This window comes from Cryptomeria japonica, chromosome 2 (assembly GCF_030272615.1).
Source record: "Cryptomeria japonica chromosome 2, Sugi_1.0, whole genome shotgun sequence".
NCBI lineage: Eukaryota > Viridiplantae > Streptophyta > Pinopsida > Cupressales > Cupressaceae > Cryptomeria > Cryptomeria japonica.
The window spans coordinates 179,266,128-179,280,207 of NC_081406.1; positions in this window are offsets into that span (position 1 = coordinate 179,266,128).

The following is a 14,080-nucleotide window of genomic DNA, read 5'->3' on the forward strand; positions in this document are numbered from 1 at the left end:
ACACACACACATAGAGAGAGAGGGGGAGAGAGAGAGGTGTGCGTTTTATCTCCTCCTCTAATGTATATTTTTGTTTAATACACCTTTACACATTTTCTTATCTATCTCATAAATAATTTTCATAATTGTCTTTGGATTCTTGACTAAAAACAAACCGTAACACTCACCATAACAACTTGTCATAAAATATGTCTTAATTGTCATAGTCATTAATGCCTTTGAAATTGGCTCCACTAAATTAGAAATAAATTTAGTATTTATTAAATCCTAAAATATGTAAATTAAACTAGGATAATATTTATATTTACTGGGTTGGTTTTGGCTATATAGTATTATTAACATATGCTCCACTATGACATAGCATTGAAAAATGCAACAATACAATGTTATGGTGCAAGAAATAAGGGAATCCTCCATTATCATGTATATAATATTAATTTGTATTATTTGGTGGGTTATTTTTGGTGATATCAAAACTATTCAAATTTTAACTATTTATTTAAATATGACATGAAAGAAACTTCAATAAAATATAATGGTTTCAAGAGGTAAAATAATATCTACATTTGCATGAATGGGTCATGTTATGTTTTGATTATGTTGTATTGTTTAATGAGTTGATTTTGATTATAATAATTATTTGATTTTAAAACTTTTCATTCTTAAATATTCCATTATTATGCAAAAGTTCAACTTGCTACTAACAATAAAAATCATGACAATACCATTGCGACCGAACCCCAACTAGATGTTAACATGACAGATGGTTTTCAAGTTGTTAAAAGGAAATCGGATAAAAAAAGAAGGAGGAAAACTGACATCTCTGATGCCCTTAGTGATAAAATTAATAAATCCAATACTCCACCGGTGACCTCTACACCTACTGCTCCTCTTACCTCAATAGATACCTCCCCCATTGCGGCCGAAATTAAGACTTTCAAAGAAATTGAGGAAGGGTACTATTTGGAAATTGTACCAGCAAATAATGGTAACTTGATATCTATCCCTCCCAAGCACACAGATGATCAATTTTACTCTACTCCTACGGCTGGACCTGGCAGAGGAAATGACCAATCTAAAATTCCTGATGCAGAAGCTGAAGATTTAGATTGGCAAAAAGATTTCCCTAAGTCTAAGCGTCGGGGTAGACCTCCTGGGTCCGAAAACAAAAGCCCTGTTGGGCCCATGAGTGAAGAAGGTTCTGCACAATACAATACCACCAATACTGGTGGATCTATGGACCTTACTTGCATCCCTGCTGACAACAAATTAGAATGAATTTTATCTCATGGAATGTAAGGGGCCTTGAGTCCCCGGACAGGAAATACATTGCTAAGCGTTTTCTGGACACTATTAGCAACAAAGACTTTATTATGTTGCAACAAATTAAAGCTGTTGATTTTATTTTAGATCTTAATCTTGAATTCATCTGGAAAGATTCAATTAAATTATGTTCTGCACACTCCAAAGGAAAGGGAGGCACTGCGCTACTTATTAATCCTAAATGGTCCAAACACATTGTTGATAAAGGTAGATCCCCATGCAATAGTGTTGTATGGGCATCTATCTGTATCAATAATGTTACATTTGGAGTATGCTCCATTTACTCACCCAATGAACCTCAGGAGAGAGCTGAACTTTGGTTATGGATATCATCCCTTCCAGACATCCCATGGATATTGGGAGGAGACTTTAACATGGTTGAGTCTCAAAAAGACAAATTTGGAGGCAGACCATTTAACTGGAAACCTGCTGAAGTTATGCCTTGGAATAATATGATCCAAGGAAAAAAACTGTTTGACCCTCTGAAAAACATTGACAATACCAATACTAATCTGAAGTATACCTGGTGTAACTTTCAACAGGCCTCCTCCCGTATCTATGCCAGACTTGACAGATTCTATGCTCACTCGAACAGTTTCTCCTTCATACCTGACAAAAATGGCAATGCTGTATCTGTTCACCCTACGGCCCTATCAGACCACCATCCTATTTCTGCTTGTATCAAACTATCTTGTGTTCCACAAGCACCTCTGGTTGGCAAATCTAGATATATTCTTAATACCTCTTTGCTAAAAGATGAAGACATATTGATAGCCATTCAACTTATAAGCTCCTTTAATAAGAATAGTTATCCTTCCCTTTCCTACTGTGATAGATGGCAAAAGAATCTTCTTGCTTGGAAAGCCTTACTTCAAACGATTGGCCAAAAGAAGGCCAAGGATTATAGATATATTGAGAAATCCCTCTCGGATAAGCTTTGCTCTGCTGAAGCTAGTATGCAGAGCAACCCGACTAATCAAAATCTATTACCTATGGTATCTAGAGCTAGGGACAACCTTAGATTACATCAGCAAAAACTTGTTAATGGTGTCAAGATCAGATGCAGGGATCACTGGCTTCAATTCGGTGATAAAGGTACAAAATTCTTTTTTAACTATCTTAAGAAAAAACATACGAATGAAACTATCTCAAGCATCTCTGTGGAGAATATTGAGCTAGTGGACCCTGAGGAGATAAAGGTTGCCTTCTCCAAATACTACTGTAATCTGTTTACTTCTGAGGACACTATGGAATCCGCTGAGCTCAGAAAACAAATTAGAACTATTATACCTAATAAGATAACCCAGTCCGATTCTGATTCTTTGGGACAAAGCATAACTAAACAAGAGATTGTTAATGCTATCAATACTCTTAAAAAGGAAAAAACTCCTGGGCCTGATGGAATCCCAGCTGAGTTTTATCAAGATAACATTGATTGGATAAGCTCCAATCTCCTTGACCTGTATAATGAAGCTTTTGATAAAGGCTCTCTCGGCAACATGATAAACAGGGGTATTATCAAATTAATCCCTAAAGAGGGAGACAAAACTAATATCAAAAACTGGAGACCAATTACGCTTCTGAATGTATCATATAAAATTTTGGCCAAAATTCTTGCTCGTAGATTAGAAGGTATCCTGCCTAAGTTTGTAAGCCCTACCTAGACTGGTTTTATTAAAGGTAGATACATACTGGAAAATCTTATAACCAGTTGGGAAGCAATGAACTGGGCTAAGACCTCCAACCAAAACGCTGCTATCCTTCTCTTGGATTTTGAGAAAGCCTATGATAGAATAGAATGGAGCTTTATTGATACTATGCTCAAGGCCTTTGGTTTCCCTAACCTATTCTGTAAGTATATCAAACTTTTGCTTAAAGATGCTATGGCCCAAGTTGATATTAATGGATCTCTTTCGGAGCCCTTTCCTCTAACTCGATCTATTAGACAGGGATGTCCACTTGCCCCTGCTCTATTTGTAATTGCTTCTGAAGCTCTTACCTACATCCTTACTGACGACACTTTATCCTCGGCTGTCAAAGGTATCACTCTTCCCAACAATGAGGATCTGTCTATCTGCCAATTCGCTGATGATACTAGCTTATTCATTAAGATGGAAGATGATAACTTTAATTGTCTTACTAAGAAACTTGATCTCTTCTGCTCGATCTCGGGTGCTAAACTATCTCAGGCCAAATGTATTTGTCTTGGCTGGGATGAACATCCTCCGGGGTGGTTGTTGAAATTTGGCTTCCAGTGGGGTGGCCCAACCACCATAACCAAATACCTGGGCATCCCTTTTGTTGTAGATCCCTCTATTAAGGATATGTGGTTATGGGTTAAGACCAAAATCACAAAAAAGCTTAATAGCTGGTTCAACCGATTCCTGTCACTTGCTGGCAGACTTCAAGTCTGTCAAAAGATTTTATCTTCATACAACATATACTACGCTTCTGCTTGGATGTTCAACAACTATCAAATTTTAGAAATCCAGAAGGCTATAAGGAACTTCCTTTGGTCGGACGGTAAAGGAAATAAAAAGTGCCACATGGTTAAATGGGACTAGTGCTGCACTGATAAAAAATATGGAGGGCTTGGTCTAAAAGACCTTAGACTCCAAGGTATTGCACTTGCCACCAAGTGGATCTCTCACTGTGTAGATGGAGAAGAGCCATGGAAAGTACTTGTTAGGAACAATATCTTGAGAGGTTACCCAAAAAAAGCTAAAACTTGGAAAAATCTCCCATTTGCTGATATCATCTTTGGTAAATTTCCTACTGTTGTGCATGGCTCTGCAGTATTCAAAACAATATGGAGAGCTTGGGAGTTGTCTAGACACTGCATTTCTGATAATGCATTCCATTCGGACGACTCTCTACATGGTGAGAGGTCTATTTGGTGGAATCTGTATCTCCAAGGGAAGCCGCTTGCCTTGACTCAAGGCTGTTCGGCCAAAGTTTGGAATAACTTGGGAATCTCCACATTCATGGACCTTTTTGAAAAAGATTGCTTGATTAATTGGGATGAGTTAAGATATAAATATAATCTTCCTGCCACTCATAAAAAAACATACTCCATGCTTACTAGAGCCTGCTCGAATATCCCTTCAAACTGCCTCGTTGACTCTCATAGATTCACTAACAGCAAATGGACTGATGGTTCTCTACTGACTAAACTTAAAGCCAAAAATGTTTACAACTCCCTGAATAATAATCTTAGTATTATTAAGCATGTTAATAATGTGTGGTATACTGACCTAGAGATGAAGGACTGGAATAAAATTTTTAAAAGAATCTGGAAATCCTCCATTGACCCCAAGATCAGATGTTTTAGATGGTTATTGTTAATTAATAGAATACCTATTAACAATTACCAGATGAATTATGATAGTTGTACCTTCTACAATAAACCTGAAACTTGTAGACATATATTCTTTGAATGTAATTTTGCAAAGAAAGTATGGGAATTATGTGGAATTACGTACCCCAAGTACATTGATATCTTTGAAATTATTATAGGCTACATTCATGGACTTAAAAATGATTCTAATATTCTATGGTTCATTATTTCAGCTAACATTTTATGGCAGCTATGGAAATGCAGAAATGAGGAAAGGTTTCAAGGTGCACATAGATCTCTTACTGAGTTATACCTTAAACTCACCCTTATTAAAATCTCTTCGCAGGTTTGTATTACGATGATGATCGAGAGGGAGAAACTGTTCAGATTCCTCAAGATGGGGCACTCTACTATGTTCGTGTTTGAAATGAAAGACGGTTACGACTATCGTAACCACATGAACAATATGGTTTTTTTCAATAAAACGGTGAAAAAGCTGCACAAGGAAATTACCAAAAACAAGAATGCGACTGATGATCAGATAAAAATGATTGCTCAAATCCAAGCTAATAAAAGCATCGCTTGGATGGAAGGACCTCTCGGATGGACAACTTACGTTGAACAGTTTGAAGACCTGCTGCATTAATACCTTTTATGTTATTGTATAGCTGCTTCACTATGTAATTTACATTTTTGGCTGCTCTTGTGACTTACTCTCCGTGTGAGGCATGCCTCCAGAGCTGACTTAATTTTGGAACCTCCTCGTGCTGTAATTCTGTTGATAACACTATATTTAATATAAAAAAAAAGTTCAACACCTCAAATTTTTTATTTTTAACTTTTTATGTTTTATTATATTTAAATACAAATATCTTTAATAAAAAGAACATGTTGTATGCCTAATCATAACATATTATGATACTCATTATTTTAACAGATGTCATAGCCCCTAATATTTTTTTATTGTTCAAGTAATGTCCTATGGATAACTAACAACATTAAGAGTTAGCTAATGAGACATGGGTTAATAAGGATTTTTTTTTTCTAAATTTATATTTTATTGTTCGATATATTTGTATATTCTGTTTTTACAATTAATTTAGAAATTTAGTATAATGCTTTTCTAAATAATATTAAAAAAAATATATAATTATTTTGATTCATATAAATATATATGTTTATTACATAAAGAAGAATAAACTTATTTATAACAAAATTTATAGGTGCAAAAATAGGTTACCTACTATTTGGTCAAAAAGGATCAATGAAGGTTATAAAAGTTTACACAAACACTAGTGCACATACTAGTAGTTGCATATTATGAAATGATAAAATAAAATAATTTATATTAATTAAATAATCAAATATGTTTGTTTTAGAAAACCATATTGACAATAACTTTATTTTTGTCATTTAGCACTAGAGATAGGGCCAAGAAAAAAGCTATGCTAAATTGTGTTTGATGATGTATACCAATACATATATTTGTATGAAATAGTGTGAAGACATGGATTAATTATTTACTATATTGATTAATTTAATAATCATTCCTAGACGTTTATTTGTCAATGCTACAAACACAAACACTAGAAATTTATTTCAAATGTTGCTCTTATTAATTGTTGTAGAGTAGATTAAGTCTATTTCGTATGATGAAATATATGGGTCTTGTGAAGGATGTGCCTTTTGCAAGTCCCTCTACATGTTTCCATATATTACTAAGAGTGATATTTGATGCTTTAACAAACATCCTCCATCAATACCCTTTTGACATTATAATGATGATAGCTAAAACTTTTATAGGGCACAATAGATGGTTAGTGTAACATATTAGAAGATTGAAACAATACATTTTGAGGATATAATCAATATTTACGTCTTTTCTTATATAATATGTAAGTTTGCTTATAATGGATTTGGAAGGAACTTAGTTTATGTGTGGGATTTAAATTTAAATATGTTACTTATTTTATCAACCCTTATTATTAATTAAAATTGAATGATACAAGTCAAGTGGCTCTTTCCCTACAATTGAAATTGCTTAATTCATGAAGAGCCCACTGGGGATAATGTCTTGTATAATATACTAGCTCAACATCACACAGATAGAGGTTAAGATTATGCTCTAATAAAAATTGATTGAGTCAACACTATCAATTTTGGTTATATATGCACCTAATCTTTTATTTGTTTCATCATTTTCAACCATAAATATGCCTCTAGTTCATAATGTACTTAGTTGACTATGCATATATATACACATATATCTATATGTATATATATGCCTATACCTATACATATGCAGATACATATACATATACATGTACATGTATATATATGCATATATATGTATGTATATGCATACATACATATATATAGATATATACATTCATATACATATACATATACATATATATGCATACACACATATACACATACATATACACATACCCATACACATACACATACATATACACATACATACACATACACATATACATATACATATACATATACATATACATATACATATACATATATATCTATATATATGTATTTGCATACACACATACATACATACATACATACGAGTATATAAGTATAAATATGTATGTATACACACACACACACACAAACACACTACAATGCCCCTCTAGGTCGATTACAGACTAAGGAGGTTTGGTGTATTATATATTTCCAATAATGTTTTTGATTAAGAAAGAAATAGGTTTTGAGGGGACCCGAAATGCCTAACAATAGGTTTTGAAGGAACCCAAAACCCTCATATTTTACCAAGATCTAGAACCCACAATACCACGTGTTGGCATTACAATAAGTTGGGAGATTGTTGGCATTACAGTAAGTTTGTTGGTATGAGGATATTGAGAAGGTTGTTGGAGATTATTGATAAAGGATGATTACTATCTTAATATTATTATTTTGTCATTGATTTCAAGCAATTGATTCTTTGATTCAGTATGATGTTGCCATATCTTAAAGAGTATGTTTTGATGAGTTTAAAGATGTCAGTAATTGACACAGAAATAATGTGAAAATAAAGGGCAGCAATAAGTTATTCAATGACAACTATTACAGAGTTAGACAGTGATGAGATTATGATGTTTTGATTATTTTGATATCCTATATATGTGTATTCGAAGATTGAACAAGAAAGAGAAAAGATTTCATGTAAAGGTTTGATATTATCCTATTTTACCAAGCAAGGAGCTAGTCGGTAAACACCAAGTTTATCAGTCACCGAGCAGAAGCAACCGAGATGAGAATATCTAGTGAGTAAAGTTCAGTATTAACCAAGTATCGACCGAGCAGTAACATAATGCATTAAATGAGTGAATACATTATTAAATGAAGGATGCCAATGACCTGGAGATTTATAGAAGATTGGAATGTCGTGCATGAAGTTTGTTAAGGATCTACGACAATGAAAATTCAAGAGTTAGATCTACAACATAGATTGAACGGTTATAACAAAGAACAAGTACCAAGGAAGGAATACAAGTTTCAAGGCAAGATAAAACATTTTTCAGTTCAAAGGATACAATGAACCTAGTCAAGTTTGAAGAACTGATGGCTAAGATTAATCATGGGAAATGTGATTAAGGATATTAAGCAGTTAGGAATTGCATATAAATAAGGAAAAGTTGAAGAAAAGTTGAAGAACAAAGTATGCGGGCAAATGGAAGCATAGTGATGCTATAGAGGAGATAACCGAGTACAGAAGATTGGAAATCTATTTGAAGAACAGAGTGAGAAGCCCAACAAGGAGAAAGATAAGTCTTATGACAACATTATCTTGAGCACATAGAATCTTCTTTAGCATTTCAGATGTGAAGTTGCAGATATATTTCATTACTGTTATTTATTTTTGTAAGTGACAGGAAATCTCTTAACGGAGTGGACCTAACAGTCTTATTTGTAAATCCTCTAGGGAGGTAACATTCTGAATGAGTGTTTGAAATCCTTTGACAACGTCACTTCTAACAAAGTGCAAGATTCTAAAAGATCTGAGGGAAATCCCTTAACCAGGTCACATCTAGCAATGTGTTTGTAATCTTTAATAGGATTTGATTTTAACTGAGCATATTCTAGAAGAATATATTTTCTTGTGGATCTGAAATCCCATAGTGGTTTTTCCCTATTTGGGTTTCCATGTTAAATTTTGTGTTAAATGTGTTTTAATGTTTCAAGTTTATCTTTTTATGAGTTTGAATGATTTATAGTCATAGTTGCATATCAAGTAAGTGCTACCGAGGTTGAATCTGATTAGATTATTGTATTGTGAGTTTATCTGATTCACCCCCCGCTCTCATCTAACTAACAATTGGTATTTGAGCTTGGACTCCGAAAGAAAATTTTAAAGGAACTTGAGGCAAGATCCAAAGATGTATAAAAGGGATGCACCAAAGTTGAATAAGTCAAGTTTCTCCACATGGCAGAAAAGGATGAAGCTGCACTTATCAGGAATTGGAGAATATGCAACATATTATGTGGAGAATGATTACATTGCACCTAGCACCAACCCTATGACATTGGAAGCAATAAAGGAAAAGAGAGAAGATATTCAAGAAATGATTGAGATAACATCAGCATTGACCGACTCAAAGTTTAATGATCTACAAGGTTGTAATGATGCCAAAGCTATGTGGAATAATCTTATATCTGTGTATGGTGGAGATGAACATGTTCAAAGAGAAAGAGTAGACAATCTGAGAGGACAACTTGAATCCATGAGAATGAATAAAGGTGAGAACATAACCCAATACAGTACAAGGTTAAAGGAAATTGTCAATCAAATCAAAGGAGCGGGAGGAACTATTGAAGAAAGGGATGTAACAAGTAAGTTGCTAAGAACACTTCTACCTACTTATGCCATTAGAGTCTCTGCAATTAATGAATTAAGATTTGTACCAAACATGTCAGTCTCTTTGGATGCTACTATCGGTAAGCTACATGCTTTTAAGTTAAGTAATTTTGATAATATTGGGTCTTCGGTAAACAAAGTTGAATCTGCATTTAGTTCTTTTCATCTTGGTGAATCTGATGATTACAATGAGAGAATGTAGAGGTATGCTGAAGGAAATCACAGTGGAGCAAGTGAGAGATTTCACAAAAACATGGAAGATGTACACAAGCTATATGAGGAAATCAGAAAGCAAGAAGAGTTTGAAGCACTATTGGCTAGAAGGTTACTGAGAGGCAAAGGTAAGTATAAAGGGAAGTTACCTTTAAAATGTTTTAACTATGATAAAATTGGACATATGGCTTCTAACTGTCCTGACAAAGAATCTAATGAAAAAAGAGAATACCGAGATGACAGACAGAAAGACAACTATTACAGAGGACGCCGAGACTTCAAAAGGAGAGATAGAAAGATATGCCTAGTAGCTAATGAGGAATCCAATGATGATAAATCTGATGGGACTGAGATAGAGGAAGTTGTATATGTGGCTATGAAAGATGGATCAGATGAAGAAATGTATGAAGAAAAAGCCTTAATATCACACATAAATAAAAATAATTCTTGTATCATAGATAGTGGATGCTCACATCACATGACAAGTGATAAACACAAGTTTGTTAAATAAGAAGATTATGATGGAGGTTATGTAAGATTTGGTAATGATGCACCATGTCTTGTGAAAGGTAAAGGATCTATCACACTTCTTGACAATGCAAAATATGATGATCTATTTTGGGTTGAAGGTCTAAAATACAATTTATTGAGTGTAGCATAGCTAAACAATATACGATACCGAATAGAATTTCAAAAAGGAATTGTCAAAGTTCATGAGAAACATGGAAAGTTGATTGCTACCGGGACTCAAACAAGAGGTAATACATTTCACCTTGACTCAACTCAGAACAATTGTCTATATGCAAAAATAGAAGATACCTAGTTATGGCATAAAAGGTTTTGTCATGTAAATTTTGATAACTTGATGAAAATAAGCAAGAAGCACCATGGAAGAGGTCTACTGAGCTTGGAAAAACCTGAGAATGCAATACGCTGACGATGCTTGATGGGTAAGATGAGAAAATCAAGCTTTACAAGTAAGTCCTACACTTCTAAAGGAATTTTAGATCTTGAGCATACTGATCTTTGTGGTCCTATGAAAGTTCAAAGTTATTATGGTGAAAAATACTTCATATTATTTGTGGATGATTACTCAAGGATGATGTCAGTTAAGTTTCTAAAGGAGAAATCAGAAGCTTTTCAAATGTTCAAAAGGTATAAGGAAAGAGTTGAAAAAGAAACAGGAAGACAGTTGAAATGTCTTAGATCTGATAGAGGAGGAGAATTCATTTCTAATGAATTTAACTTATTCTACAATGATCATGGTATACAGAGACAAGTGTCTGCACCTAAGACACCATAGCAAAATGGAATAGCTGAAAGAAGGAACAGATCAATTGTAGATTGTGCCAGAACTTTGATGATAGAAAAGAGAGTACCTCGAACATTTTGGAGAGAAGCAATAAGAACTACAGTTTACCCCCTAAACCGAGTACAACTGAAGAAAGGAACTATGAAGACACCTTATAAAATATGGTATGACAAGAAACCAAATGTAAGTTATTTTAAAATATTTGGTAGTAGATGTTATATTCACAAAGATGATAGAAATGGAAAATTTGATCAGAAAAGCGAGGAAGGAACATTTCTTGGTTATTCCTCTAGGAGTAAAGCATTTAAATGTTTGATCAAATCATCTAAGAAAATTGTAGAAAGTGCAAATGTGAAAATTGATGAATTTGCAGAAAGGAATGATGAAGGAAATTCCAAAGAACCAGAAGATTATGAAGAGTTTGTATATGTTCAACCGAGAAGTCTTACCGAGCAAGCCAATGAACAAATTACTCAGTTACCGAGTGATGAAGAAGATCATATAGAGCGTACCGAGCCTATATTAGCAAAATATGTCAGAAGAAATCATGCATCAAGTCAGATTATAGGAGATAAGGATGATCCAGTGATGACAAGGAACAAACTGGGACACAACACATGTCTAATATCCGAATTTGAACTGAGGATAGTAAAAGAGGAATTAAAAAATGAAGATTGGGTAAATTCTATGATAGAAGAAATTGATCAAATCAAGAAAAATGAAACATGGACACTGGTCCCAAGACCAAAAGAGAAAAATGTGATCGGTACAAAGTAGATTTTTAGAAACAAGCTAAATGAAAAAGCTGAGGTCATTCGGAATAAAGCAAGACTAGTTTGCAAAGGTTATGCTCAAGAAGAAGGAATAGACTATGGGGAGACTTTTGCACCTGTAGCAAGACTTGAAGGAGTAAGAACATTGTTGGCATATGATGCTTACAAAAATTTCAAGGTATATCAAATAGATGTTAAGTCTGCATTTTTGAATGGTATACTAGAAGAAGAAGTCTATATTGAACAACCTGAAGGATTTATTGAAGAGAAGAATAAAGATTAGGTATGTAAGTTGAACAAAGCTTTATATGGTCTAAAGAAAGCACCTGGAGCATGGTATGAAAGATTGCAGTCTTACTTAATCAAGATTGGATTTATGAGGACTAGTGAAAACAACATGTATATGAAGAATGATGAGGATAATAGAATACTGATGTTAGCCATATTTGTTGATGATATTATTTTTTGTGGAAATTATTCATTATGTAAGAACTTTGGAAATGAAATGTGCAAAGAATTTGAGATGTCATTAATCGGTGAAATAAAGTATTTTATAGGATTACAAATACTGCAAATGAAAAATGGGATTTTCATTACTCAATCCAAGTATATAAAGGAAATCTTGAAGAAATTTGGAATGGAGGATTCTAAACCTGTGAGTACTCCTATGACTACTAATTGTAAACTATCAAAGAATGATGAATCTACATCTGTTGATGAGATACTTTACTGATCTATGATTGGAAAGTTGCAATATGTAGTTCATAGCAGGTCTGATATAGCACATGCAGTAGGTATAGATACAAGATTTTCTGCAGATCCCAAAGAAACCCATATGATAGCAATCAAGAGAATTTTCAGATACTTGAGAGGCACTGAAGATTATGGTTTACTATATGAAAAGAAGAATGATTTTGACTTAAAAGTCTATATTGATGCTGATTGAGTAGGAAATTTTGATGATAGAAAAAGAACAGTTGAAGCTAAATATGTCATTGCAGTATTGAACTATACCAATATAGCATGGATCAAACAACTGTTGGAAGGTATGAATGAGATAGTTACTGATCCAGTAACTATATTTTGTGATAATATGAGTGCTATTAACATTTCAAATAATCCGGTAATGCACTCTAAGACAAAGCATATCTCTATAAAGTATCATTATCTTAGAGAAGAAGTTCAAGAAAAGAATGTTGTTGTGGAATATGTGAGCACAAAGAAACAAATAGTAGACATCTTCAAAAAGCCACTACCAAGGGACACTTTTGAGTATCTCAGAAGTAAGTTAGGGGTCCTACCCCTATCTAGTACTCACTGACAGAGTTCGGTGAAAGCATCAATTCTATGACTCTATAGAATACTATTTGTGAGTTGATGTTGATTTACACACTTTAGGATGTTGTCTAAAGTTGTGCAGAAAATAGAGAATGAAGACAAACTGCTCTGACCGAGATACATTTGTATATGTTTTAACAGCACGGAAATTACTTCACAGGAGAAGTAATCATGAATCAGTCTTACTTTTGGCATTGTTGTCAAAGGGGGAGAAGACTAATGACAGGAGGAGATTAACAAGTCAAAGTTTATAGCTCAAGGATAACAGGAAAAGATTAACAACAGATCAACTCAATTGGAATAAATCAAGTTGGTATTGCCATCAATGTCAAAGGGGGAGATTGTTGGCATTACAGTAAGTTTGTTGGTATGAGGATATTGAGAAGGTTGTTGGAAATTATTGATAAAGGATGATTACTGTCTTAATATTATTATTTTATCATTGATGTCAAGCAATTGATTCTCTGATTCAGTATGATGTTGCCATATCTTAAAGAGTATGTTTTGATGAGTTTAAAGATGTCGGTAAGTGACACAAAAAGAATGTGAAAATAAAGGGGAGTAATAAGTTATTCAATGGACAACTATTACCGAGTTAGAGAGTGATGAGATTATGATGTTTTAGTTGTTTTGATATCCTATATATGTGTAAACGAAGACTGAACAAGAAGGAGAAAAGATTTCATGTAAAGGTTTGATATTATTCTATTTTACTGAGCAAGGAGCTAGTCGGTAAACACCAAGTTTATCAGTCACAGAGTAGAAGCAACCAAGATGAGAATATCTACCAAGTAAAGTTCATTATTAATCGAGTATCAACCGAGTAGTAACAAAATGCATTAAATGAGTGAATACATTATTAAATGAAGGATGCCAATGAGCTGGAGATTTATAGAAGATTG